Consider the following 14,010-nt stretch of genomic DNA (forward strand, 5'->3'; position numbering starts at 1 on the left):
GAGCAACACCCGCTCCACTCGACATTCAGAAATTCGCCAAGCGGCCTCGCTAACTGATAAAAATGCAGCTAATGGCCCTTGAAGTTGGACATTAAAACTGCATTACTTTCCACAGGAGATCAAAGCTGTTCTTATTCGTGAAAAGCGCAGAGTGTTATGAGGTTACATATATGGATAAGAGACATCCCGTCAAGGCATGTATCGTAAGGCTGGAAAGCCCTGCGCTCCCCCTGCGGTCGTCCAGGCAGATCTGCTTACCGGCCTTGTATTTATTCCACACCTAGGGGATGCATAGCAAACACAGCCGCAGACCTGGCCTGGATTAGGTCTGCGCCGCTTGTCAGATTGCTGCTGCTCCCAGGGCCGGAGCGCCGCAGATGTATTTGTGCCGCGGGGGCAGAAGGTGGAAGCTGCAGCAAATAAACTCCATGTGCAGCAGAACAGGTCACGCTGCCTACTTACACGTCTGTCATTAGCCTTCCTGCAGGGGAGAGCGGACGGGGCTGAGCGCTCCAGCAGATGAGCAGCTTTGGGAGAGCATTACACCCTCCTTTACATTTTCTTTACATGCTGGAGCCGAGAAAACCCCTGCAAAAAACCCGGCGCGATCACACACTCACCGGCCTTTGTTTAACGCGACACGAGGCATTAGGAGGGATCCCAGGAGTCGCTTTCTTTTGAGCGTTTTGCCTCCCATCAAAGACAAAAATGCAGCTCCGGCTAGGGCTGGGCGATATATCGAGTTTTTTAAAAATATCAATATATTTTCATACGAGATATAAGATCTGGCAATATCGTTTATATCGATATAGTCTGTGTTACGTTATAATTATACTGGAGCCGCAAGTTTGCCTCTCTTTCGTCTACTTCTGTCTCTATGCAACGTTACTCTGCCTCGCCTCTCCTTCACTGAACACAACTCCCCCTCCTCCCCCATCGCTTCACCTGCAGGCAGCGACAAGATGGACACGGCAAATCTCCGTTAACGAGTTACCGCGGATCGCCCCGTGCGTGGGGCTGGACGGCATCAACTTGTTAGCGAGCTAACCGCGCTAACGAGCTAACCGCGTTAACGAGCTAACCGCGCTAACGAGCTAACCGCACTAACGCCATGCACGGCCTGAAATCCTTTCATTCTCTCAAAAGTTGACTGCGCGCCTTTTGTATGAATTCTGGTTGTGCTTGATGACCGCGAACCGATTTTATGTGATACACAGCGCTCAGCAATCTGTCAAAAAATGTTTTAGTTCGACTTTGCTAAGCTACGGAGCTGCACCGCTTGATGGATTGTCGGAGCATTACGGCTACCGAGGAGCCTCGCGGAGTGATCGTACTGTGCTTCAACGTAATATTACCAGATTGTGTGTGTATAAGGACCATAAATGGCTCCTGTTCAGAGACATGGTTACGAAGCGGATTTCAAACTCCAGGCTGTCAGTCACGCAGTAGAAGTTGGGAACAGAGCAGCTGTGAAATCTGTCTTTGTTATTATGCTCAGCGTCTTTTAGTTTACATTTTGACTGCACAATTGTGAGCTCTTTGTTATGCACAAAACAACATTTTTTTATTTTATTTATGGAGCATTATTATTTAATAAATGCTGATCATTTATTTTTGAGTAATGTCTTCATGTACATCTATGCTGTATGTTAATAAAAGTGCCTGTGTGACATCTGGGACACAGCTTTGACTAAGAACTCTCTTTTTGTTCTTACCTTATGGCTTAAAAAAAAATATCGAGATATATATCGTATATCGCCTTCCAGCTAAAAAATATCGAGATATGAATTTTGGGTCATATCGCCCAGCCCTAGCTCCGGCTGAACATTAGATAATTAATCTGAGGGGCTGACAAATGATTTGATTTTGAAAGAGAAAATCACAGCTGCTCTGAACCCGGGAAGGCGTCCAAACGTCCTGTTTTTGTGTAAACAACGTCTGAAACAGCAGTGTTTGATTTACAGGAACAGCAGGAGAGTTCAGCTCAATTTAAGTCACTACAGCAGCCAAGGCGCTTAATATTACGAGGCACTTGGCGACAGTGGTGAGGAAAAACTCCCTTTTAACAAGAAGAAACGTCCAGCAGAACCAGGCTCGGGGAACAGGGTTAATTTGAGCCAAAAGTAATGAAAATATGAGCGGAGCAAGTAAATCAAATATGAAATGAATATTCACCCTGAAAGCTGTGCACATTTTGGTTGTTTCTGCAGGCTAATCATGAAATTAGAATCAAACAAAATCATGAACAAAAAGCTGATTTTGCATTTTTCACAAAAGTTTGTGATATTTATATTTTTCAACAAAATCCCCACAAAGAGACAATGAGTAACAAGCTAAAAAGCTTCAAGAGTCGATATTCACCAGCGGGGGATTTACTGACGTACATAAAACCAAACTGGAAAAAGTCTAAATCTCACATTAACTCAGGAAATGAATGAAAACCTGCCGACTTCAAAGAGAAGGATCTGGTAACCTACAACATGTTTTAGGACTCCAACAATGTCCTGTTGTTTCCATGACTGTGCCATTACATAAAAGGCTTCCCTGTGGCCCGTAGCATCGTTTCCCCATCAGCTGTAAAGATGTCTGCCTACTCTTTGAATGTGGTGAAAGTGAACGTCCACGTGGCGTTCAAAGGCCAAAAAACCAAACATCATAAACACACAGCAAACTCCAGAAATGATGACCAGACGACTTAAAGTCTACCAAACTTATTGAGGGCAGCTCCATGTTGGAATTACATCCTCCAATCGCAAGGAAACGTGCCACAGCTGTGGTGCTATCAGACACTAAGTGATAACGGTCCCCCCGTGAAGAGCGACAAACTCAGCAGCAGGAGACCACAGGAAGTCAAAGGGAACTTTTGCAATCTGATTTTTTATTTCCTGGTTTAAGCAGTGAAAACGACTCGGTCGGATTAAAGATTTGGGCAGAAATGCCCCCGCGCTGCACGCTGAAGAGTTAAATGCGTGCATGATAATTTTAAGAAAGCACGATGGAGCAGACGCCAAAGGATGCCTTCGACATAAAACTGCAGTAATTTTAGCTGCACACTTCCTTGCTTTGGTGGGTGTAGACAGCAGAGAGAATATACATTTACAACAAAGTCTGTGGACCTTCAGAGTGATGGGTCATGATTTCTAAACAAAGACACTACTGCTGAAGGTTTTTTGGTGCTTAGAGCAACATGCAGTGAACGCCGTTTAGTCCCATTACAGCAGAGAGAAGACAGAACTGGATCACTCAGCCTGCACGGATGAACCAGCACTGAAATCCCTCTTTAGATGTATTTGGAGCTCGTCCTTGGTTAGCGTTGTTTCCAAGTGTGCTGTCTTATCTCTCATCTCGACTACCATATCACGCAGAACCTGCCCCAACACAGCAAGACAAGCAGTGTGTGTGTGTTTGCATACATGCCATGTGTGTCATCCAAGTGTCGGCCTGCCTTTCCTCACTTTAGTTGACAGTAAAAAAGGCCAAGAGGGGAGCTATTACCTCACCGTGCTCTGCACACTCCCAGTACCAGGCTCCGGCCACCACCACGCCAAACGTGCCGAGGTCTGCCCATCGTTCGGTGGCATTATTCAGCGCAGACATGCTCACAGGGTAACTGTAAATCACACGGGATTACAGAGGCAGAAAGCTGCTTTAAAGCGAGAGGAGATGGAAGATGTTGGAGCGATCTGTTTACTGCTGCAGATGTGGAGAAGGTGTGTGTGTGTGTGTGTGTGTGTGTGTGTGTGTGAAGGAGATGGAAAATACTGTAACAAGAAAAAAGTGAGGAGAGCACTTTTGCCATGCAGCATGAGGGGAGGTCAGAGCTGTTCACGTGTGTGGGAGGCGCAGGGCTTTCATACAGATTGGTTTTATATAAAACAGCAGCAGTGAAAGCAGCACCAGCTACTGAGTGCACTCGAAATGTTAACACAAGACCACAGAGTATTAGTGCTTACTATTAATATATTCTTCTCTCTTTAGTTTGTGAGTAAAGTGTGGAGGATGGGGATGTAAATATAAATGGAAGCGATGCTGATGGTACAGAGCTCTGTGCACAGATGACGAATTTCATGTTTTAATTCGACTGTATGTCACAGTCGCCGTTTCCTCCGTCGCTAATTAAACTCACACACATATTTCAGCTCCTTTGTTTCACACTGACGCCACTCGTTTCTTCATGGAGTAAAATATTGAAGCACACAACGTGTTTGAGAAAGGATCAAACTGTGTATAAAACATGAGCGTAGCCACTGTGACATCGCCCACTCTGATACGTTTGAACCACTTCTGCTGCAAGAAGTCCCTTTATTTGTACAAGAGGGTGGCGTGACAATTAATAACACCCACAATTTCATCAAAACTGGAGCTCCGCCTCCTTGGACAGTCTGTTAGTACAGTGACCTCACAGCAGCCATATTATTGGTCAAATGATGTCATTAAAATGCTTCAAAAGGCTTCAGCAGCACAAACACAGTGCAGAGGTCAAGCTCAGGTGAAGCTAGCAGCTACAGCCACCTGTGTCACCATCCACCTGTCAGTCAAAGAGGCCACGCCCCTAATAATGCAAACTTTAATCCTTAATACAATTTAAAATTTGGATTGCAGGATTTTTTTTCTATAAGCACCCTCGATTACATTTAAAATAATCTGCAGTAAAACTAGAATAAAGGCCATCACACAACAAGCGCGTTGCAAATAAACAACGTGAAATTCAGAATTTTCAGATGCAAACTTGTCATGTGGTATATATGCATATAGACATACACCGAAGTCAAGCTTCAAACAAGAAAAGGCAGACACGGAGATTTTGGATGATCCGATTCTCAGGAGAAAGCAACAAAAGGGAGGATTTCCTGATTTGATCCAGAAGTCGAAGCTTTCAAACATATTTCGGGAGCAGTTTGAACTCACGTTAGCAGAGCTGTGACCACATCTGAGGAGGCAGAGGAGTCATTTCAGAGAGCCGACTGATGCGGAGCAGCAGCTAGCTCTGTGTGTGTGTGAGCTTAAATCATAGTATATCCAGTACACATATTTCCAAACGCAGTGGTCTGATTGGTCAGATCCGGTTATTCAGCATGCAAAAAAAAAAAAAAAAAAAAAGGTAAAATTGGGCTTGATTAAAGAAAAAGTCTGAAAAATATTTTCAACACACAAAATATTCTGACAGATTTTCCAGTGTGTGCATTAGCATTACTCGGCTATGCAGATAAAATTTAGCAATTTTAAATCTGTTTTTAAATTTCATTAAACAAATTCTCACTGACATTTTTTTCAAAATCAAAGGAATTCCTCCTTTCTGGTTGCCAGTTTTGTTTGTGGTAACTCAATCTGGCAGCCCATTAGCTTGTCGCTGAATTAGCCTCGGGGCTTGACAGACTTCCGGTTTAGCCGGCGGATATCTGTGCCAAGACTTCCTGTTCCATGCTAATAAGTTCCAAAATGATCCTCAGCTGGCGGCTGATGGGTTTGAGGTAAGATTTTGGCTCCACAATCAGATCTCAGGCTGAAACTGGAAAACAGCTCTCAAAATTCTGACTGTTGATGATTCAATACTTTTTATTCACACTGAGCTGAGGACAGAGCTCCTGATGAACATTAATAAACAATCACCTCACACGTGCACAGTTTGTGCCACTGACAGCTCTGCCAACGTCCTTTTCAAAGTGTTTCTACCAAATGAGCTCTTCTGCAAGGACTGCACATTTTCTGCCCCACCTGTTCATCTGAAAATGATTCATACACAAAACACTTAAACATACATGTATTGTGTAAATTACACCCACCCACAGACAAAATGTAAATCTAAAATTTAAAAGTGGTTACAAAATATCATCTAATATATAAAATAGCTCCCGAGCCCCTTCAAACGCTGCACTTTTCTCTTGTCTTTGTGAAATATAACAGTTGAAATTATAAATCCATTTTTGTGTGATTTTTGTTGATGCCTTCCTTTAATAACTTAAACCAATTTATTTAATATCAGCATTTTTTTTTTTTTAAAACCCAGTAACTCTGCACTAAGTTGTCTCTGAGGACATGCATGCAGCCCTGTTACCGACACCAGCTCACTGCTCTGTGACATGATTTTATTTATCCAGTGACGGGACTGAGCGTGTCGCTAACAGATGCAGCCCTGCTCCTTTACTTATAGACGTCCGCCCCACGGCTGCTGTGTCTGAGTAAATACTGATACTGCAGCTGGTTTATAACCTGTGACCAAAGATTACAAATACATATATGAAAAACAGATAAAATATCAAACAGTGTCTCATTCATGTCATAATAACCATAAAAAATATTCATTCAACCTGGTTATCGTTTTAATAAATGTTAAATCTAATTCTTTGTGATGGTTTACATATAAAACAAAATGATAAAATAAAGGATTTCAACATTTTGACTGGCTGCACCGAAGCACGAGGCTGAACAGCGATGAGCTGAAGTAAAGAACACGCCGCACATCTTTGGTTTAAACTATTCCAAGCTTTTTTCGTGACACGGTGATGCATGGTGGAGCAGCTCGCTGTCCCTGCATTCATCTGCACCCATGGTTGCACTGACCTAACAGCCTCGTTTTTCTGCTTTTGGGGCAGTCGAGCTTCAGGGAGAGGCCTGGTCTCTGCAGGATGAAATGCTTCCATCCACAGAGCATTAAGACTCACTGAACGCTGCGATGAAGATGAAGATAATGGGAATCAGATGCTCAGGCCTTCTCAGTCATTGCATCCCAACCCGATGAACCCTTCCAAGAGATTCTGGACATGTCAGGTAGTGCTCACCATCATCACAGCACCGAATGAGGAAGCGTGTTTGGAACAATGGTGATCATCGCTCCCAGCGGGGACTTGAGCGCTGGAGCTGCCCTGGAGGCTTTCTGAGGCACACGGTTGTTATTTTTTCACCCATTTCTAATCTTGGAAAGCTTACGATCGAGCTGGTGGCACCACCGGACAGCGAGTGGGCTAAATATCGAGTTGATTTTGGCAGCTCGGTGAGCATAAACACTTTTTAAAAATTACAGCAGCAGCGCTGAGAACAATCGCCGAGATGCAAACAGGCTTCCTTTATACACAATCTGGGACTCATCATCTGTGGGAAGTTCAATAGGAAGCACTTCTGATCTGCTGTTGTACAACAACTGTCAGTGCTGGAAACCACACACTCATCCTGCATTCCCACTTCAGCTGCAACTGCCATCTATCTGTCAGTCCAACTTTCTGTGCAGCCGTTAAACAGCCATCATTGCTAAACATTCGTTTCCGCCCAGCGTTCAGGACGCCTTCCAACACGGATCCATCTCAGTTGCTGGGTGTAGATGAGAGCTGCTGAGGGAAGGCTGTTTCTGGAAACCTGTCACGCTCGTATGAGGAAAACTGATGCGAACCAGCTGGCTGTCTGCTCAAACTGCCACTGAAATGGTTTGAGGACATCCCCGCAGAAGACATGTGGGACACACCTGCAGGTAAAGTCATTAAACAGTCTGCTGTAAAGCAACGAGACAAGCAGCCGTCCTCCAGACATGTTCTTCAGTGGAATAATAGCAGGTAACATTTGATGTCAAATGGTGCTCGTGAGGCTGGAGATCGTTAACATTCATAGACTGGAAGATCAATTCTTTTATAGAAAGTCTGAAAATGGATGAGTCTGTTAATTTACCCAGAATCCAACACCAAACGTCGTCAGCTTTGACTACACTCATTTATCAGCAATGTCAAATCAGCCGCACCGTGAAAACCAACGACCTCGTTCATGTAACGCACATCTGACCGATCAGGGCACAGACGGTGAACATTTGGAGCTGTGTACCATGGCGTTTGCGGCGTGTCCTTTGTTTCCTGTGGGAATTTGGGGTGGATCTCCAGTACATCCTCACAATGTGGAACTCATCCTGCTTTGGAGGTCAGTGCTTCTGACTCTCTGTTAACATTTGAGAGGCAACTTTAGTCTGTTCATGTTCCCAGCAGAACGTTGCACTGTAGCAAGAACATCACGGTCTAAGCTAACAACGAAAAACACCAAAAGCTGCAGTTCCTCTAGCGTCCAGCAGAGGCTCCAACCCCATAGACTCCCATGTTAAAACTTTACAGCAGAATGTTTAAAGCCTTTACATCAGAGGTGGCAAAAGTAAAAATACAGATACTAGTGTTAAAAAATACTCCAGTAAAAGTTGAAGTAATGAATCAGTAAAGTAAAAGTAAAAAAGTACCGGCTCTAAAATCAAAGTAGGAAAATAAAACGTAGCTCTCTGGAGGACGTTTCTACCTGCTATGCTTGTGCAAACTGAACCTCAAGTTATATTAATGCAATAATAAAATAAATTAGTATGTAGGAATCATGTTAGTCTGAATTTTAATTCCAATACAGGTACTCAGCTTTGCTCAGTTAGGCAGAACAGGAGCAGGGAAAAGGAAGGAAAATAAAACAATAGCTCTGTTTTCTGTTGCCTACATTGTAGAGGGTGACTTTTCCTCTAAACAGGAAAATGAGCAGGGAAAAAACAGCTAAAATGGGATTCAGCAGGTGGGAGAACCTTTAAACCCATCACAGTGCAACAAACTAACCTGTTTATCCTGCACTACCCTGTGGAGGACTTTCATGCAGGTTTTAAATAACACAGTTAGTCTGCCTCAGTTTGTTTAGCAGCAGGTTTCACGATATGAAAACACATAATGTGACATGTACAGATCAATATGTGATTTAAAAACACGAGGACTTATATGTGAGCTTTAAATGAGCATCGTTCCCTTTAAATCTAAGCTCTCTTCTTCCTCTCCTGGCCTTTCTTTCTTATCTTTCTCCATCTCTGAGTGAAGTTAGCTCTTTCTTTCCTCTCCCTGTCAAATACAGCAGCTGGACCTTTAGCTGCAACACACTGTGACACAAACAGTTTGTGTGTTTGCTGATGTTTGCTGAGCTCATAGAAACACTGCATTTCAAATTAACTTTTACTGTTTCAAATTATGTCTGTTTTAAAAATGAAAGGAGTGAAAGTAAAAATCTGTCAGAAACAAAACTACTCAAGTAAAGTACAGATACCTGAAAAAGTACAGTAACAAAAGTACTTCCCACCTCTGCTTTACATCCACTCCCATCCAGGAGGACAGCAGCTGAGTGACAGGCTCACGGGTGTCAAACATAAAGTTTGTGGGCCAGAATCAGTCCAGCAAGGACTCCAGTGTGGCCCAGTGGATGACACTGGAAAATGTGAAGAAGGCTTAAACTTTGGACTTTTAGTTGTTACTGTTTTACAAGTCCTTCCCCATGGCCGTCTACACCAAAGTAAAACAATGAAATGACAAAAAACTTCTTTTTATTCTACTATAGAAATGTCTGCTTTTATCAGTAAAATAAAGAAAAATAAATAAATAAAAAAACCTTTAAATTAACAAAACCTTCCGGCCCACTAAAGATAAAACGTGGGTTACATACAGCTCACAGTGTGAAAGCTCACCGTGTCCAATTTATCGACACCATTTATCAAAAACCTGCCACTTCTCCAGAACAATTCCAAATGTTTTAACCTGATCAGCGTAAACTCCAATTGTATATATCGATATTAAAACCTCAGAACGGGAGGTGCTGAGTCTGATTCCAGCTTCAGGTGTAACCTTCACTGGGCTGCGAGCTGGAGATCAACAGCAAAGCAAAGACACCTCCGAGCCCTCAGGTCTCTGTACAAGGACAACATGCTGGATGTAAACTGAAGAGATTCCAATTATGTAAAATCAATTTGACCATTTTTACAGTTTTCTATGTCATAAAATTACATGTAATTAAATTACTTTACATGTTGGACGTGATTGCTTTTCTTTTTGAGTCAAAATCATCAGACTTTGAATCCGACTGAAGAACAATAAGATTGCGTCTGCTTTGCAACCTGATTGTGGCCCACAGTGTGCCAACATTATATTTACATATAATGTTTAATACGTTCTTATGATGAACTGTGAAAAACAGCAATAATAACTAATAATAATTGTAGTGCATATTCACAGCTGTCATTTGTTGTTCTATTTACCAATTACATGCAAATAAATGGGAGTATTTATAATTTTAGCCCAGAATGAAGCTGCGATTTCTTAATTGCGTGTCGAACCGCGGGGCCTGAATTCAGCATCATCAGTTTAGCTGCAGTCTCATAACACACGGATTTAAATCATTTCATGCTCATTAATAAATAAATAGCTTCCTTTGGTTTGCACTTTAAATTCAAGTTGTCACATGACCCAGATATGACTAAAAACTGCGCGGTGGTGCTCGTGCACTCTCCTCCCATCGCTGCCATCCCGCACTGTGGCGACAGAGCTAATAAATAAAGCTGCTCCCTCTCCTCTCATCCTTCATCCATCCGTCCATCCATCCCTCCACCCCCCTCCCTGGAGTCTGGTATTGATCAGACATGTCCACATTAGAGGGAGGGGAGATGCTTTTATGATAATCCACCCACCCTAGCCGCCACTCGTAATGGCTGCATTAGACGCTCATCCCCTCCGCACCCGACACCTGGCCCTCGCTCTCTTCGGACTCACTGTTTGCATTACAACACTGTTTAATGGGCTCTTTAGAGGGGCTGGGGGGAAACCTTGGGGCAGGAAACTTTCCAAGAGTTTCCAGTAGATGAGGACCCAGCAAGGAGCCACTGGGAAGGTCCGGTGCGAGAGTGATAGATGGCACCACGGTGAAGTGGAGGGCGGGGGGGAGCTGGAAGTGGGGGTCCATTACCTATTACTGAATGCCCTCTCTGTCTAGCCACGCCACTCAGCTGGCTGTCTGATGGCGAACTCTGGGAAGTGGAGCTCTGGACGAGTGCGTTCTCCGACCGAACCCAGACACAGGGTCAATCAATAGCTCTCTCTCTCATTACCTTCCAGTCAAGACAATCCCGATACTTTCTGACACAAACCTAAAGAGTCCGTCCACAAATGTGCCTGAGCTCAGCTAGAGATCCAGGCAGGTGGGTCGCCCGTGACGGGAATCACGCCGGGCGGCGCTCTACCTTCACATCACTCAGCAGCCGACAGCAGAGAGAGGAGAAAATAGAAGAAGGAGAGGGATAGAGAGAGCCACCTGGACACCATCAGTCTCAGCCAAGGTAAACATCTCCGACATTCCTCCCAGCACACTGGACTACAGGGGTCAAAGGTCATAATGACAAACGAGTGACCCAGAAGCCCTGAGAGGCCAAGAGAGGTGCCTCTGGAATCTCTCAGCAGGGGGACGGAGGACACAGAGACACATTCACCAGGCCAGGAAAAAAAGGATCGTCGCAGGGCCGGGGTGCAAGACCCAACCTGTGGCTCCTCAATGTGAAGAAGAAACGCCAAGCGAGTGCTGTCGCCTCAGCTTTTTCACCATTTCAGCCCATGCCAAGTATCTCCACTTACCAGGTTCGACAAGCTTCTGTTACTCGAGCCAAACTTTGAAGGCTAAATCGGACGAGAAGGAAGAACAGGAAGTGGGTGTTGGCTGCAAACCGTTGGACAAATTTCAGCCTAAGCTTCCAATGGTAGTAGGAAGTCAGTTGTAACTTAGGAATGCATATTGACAATATTTCATGCGGCAGGAATGATGGGTATGTGAGGGGTGGGGGGCTCCAAGGGTGATGATGATGAGGCACAACTGGAAGCTGTTCTGGACTCTTCCCAGATGTCAGCAATCTATAAAATAAACATCAATGTTGGCGCTCTGTGAGCCGGTTATTCCCAGCCAGGGGTATAAACGCTCCTGGAGCCGCAGTTAGAGAGTTCCTGCACAGATTAGCTCCAGTAATCTTACAAACACAAAACTGAAATGATGATTTAGTTAAACAACCGTCAGGAGCATCGCGGCTAACGGTATCCATAATAAGGGACAGACAGTAGAAACAGGAAGACGCTGTAAATGTCCACACAACCTAAATGTAACCAACATGTGAAAACAATGTAACATAATTATTACCAGTTATTATTTAGTGACAGTCGCTAACACATCCGAGCAGTTTGCTGTCCAACTCTAACAGAACATCAACTGAAGAGAAGAAGAAAAGAGTTTGAAATAAGTGGACGACATCTGAAGGCTCCATAAATGTCCAAAATGACGACTTCTGTGATGGAGAGACTAAAAACAGGCAAATTTGGAAACACTCGCTGTCACTGTGACGACGTGTTACGTTTTACTGACATTAAACTCCTGATGCCATTTTTACGCTTGAAGGTTTCCTCACATGTGACACATTTGTTTAGGTTTCCTATCAAGTGCTGCCATTTATGTTCATCGTCTCACAGCATTCACACTTCCCGTCTCAGTACAGCTGCAGTTTGGAAATGAAGTTTGCATAAGCAGAAAGAGGAGAGTTACACACAGCTGGCAGGACAAGTGGCTTGCCAAACACTTGAACCTCGTGTGGTAAATAGCCAGAACTGTAGTAATAGTTGGCACGTTGAGCCGTACTACGCAGGGACTTGAGAAACTCCAGAAACAGGAAATGATTATAGGACACACATGTGGTGAGGTCGGGCAGATCCGGTGACCTACAGTACAGACCAGTAAGCTTTTGTTTGGGATCCAATGGTGACACGAAAACTGCACATTATCATTTTTCCTGAATTATTTAACTTTTTCATTAGTGAGTTTCACGCATTGTTTGCTGTTAGGAAAAAGTGTTAAGGCACGCTGATGCACAGAAAGACGGCGCTTTTACAACTTATATAAGCTACAAATAATACTGCACTGCTAGTGTGTACAAATATATCTGCATATAAGTATCTAAGGTCTTTGTGGCTGGAAGCTTTCTTGGTACTGACCAACCATGTTTGAGGCTGGTCAGTCTGTTAAAGGTGGATGTAGCTTCACACTTGTATTGTTTCTGACGGACTGCTGGGGGCAACTCATATGGAAGTCTGTGGGAAAACTCTTGGCTCACTCGATCTGTGATGTAATTAGTTTGTGGTAATTAGATGAAATGCACTTTTGTTTTGTAATACCACCAAATCCAAATCTGAAATAATGATTACATAGAACGGCGAGCTGCTGTAGCCTAGGCAACCTGAGGTTGTTAAAACTTTTAGTTCAATTGAGTTTTATTTACAAAATCACAACAACAGTCATCTCAAGGCGCTTCATATTGTAAGGTAGACCCTACAATAATACATACAGAGAAAAACCCAACAATCATATGACCCCCTATGAGCAAGCACTTTGGCAACAGTGGGAAGGAAAAACTCCCTTTAAACAGGAAGAAACCTCCAGCAGAACCAGGCTCAGGGAGGGGCGGGGCCATCTGCTGCGACCGGTCAGGGAGAGAGAAGGAAGACAGGATAAAGACACGTCTGATGGTGTTTGATTTAAAGGAGTGATTAAAAATGGTGAAGTGCCTTAAACCTGCATTCTTTACAAAGGCCAGCAGGGGGCGACTCCTCTGGCCTCCAGTCTATGGTCTCAGTCTGGTTTCAGGTCTGGTAATGTGTCCATGTTAGCCTAACACTAGCTAACCATCCTAAACCTCACAGATCCTGTTTTCCTGTTTGACTTTATCGTAACAGCCACACTGTGGACTGGACTGTTTTTAACCCTCAGTGGTTCTGAGGGACGACCCAGAAAGGATTCAGGATGTCAGATGGAAGCAGACCGGTTTGGTGGGTAGACAGACTTTATTCTATGGAGGTCCAGACTGTGGCTGAGTGCAAGTAAGCAGAACAGTCTGTATGAACCAGGTCTGAGCTGGATTACAGGGACTGAGATTATTAGTCAACAATGCCCCCTTACCCCGCTCACCACTCAATGAATGTGTTACAGTAACACACTTTATTACTCAGGCTACAATGACGTTGTAGACATCAACTTCACATCAAGTTCATAATCATTACATTTCTATTGTGCATATTTATATTAATATGTATACAGAGATGGGCAACACGGTGCGTGGTGGTTAGCATGTTGCCTCACAGCAGAAGAAGAGTTTGACTCCGCCCTCTGGCCGGGACTCTGTGTGGAGTTCTGCATGATAAACAGTCGGGTCTTTAGCTTGCAATA

The sequence above is a fragment of the Oreochromis aureus genome, linkage group 1 (genome assembly GCF_013358895.1).
Source record: "Oreochromis aureus strain Israel breed Guangdong linkage group 1, ZZ_aureus, whole genome shotgun sequence".
Lineage (NCBI taxonomy): Eukaryota > Metazoa > Chordata > Actinopteri > Cichliformes > Cichlidae > Oreochromis > Oreochromis aureus.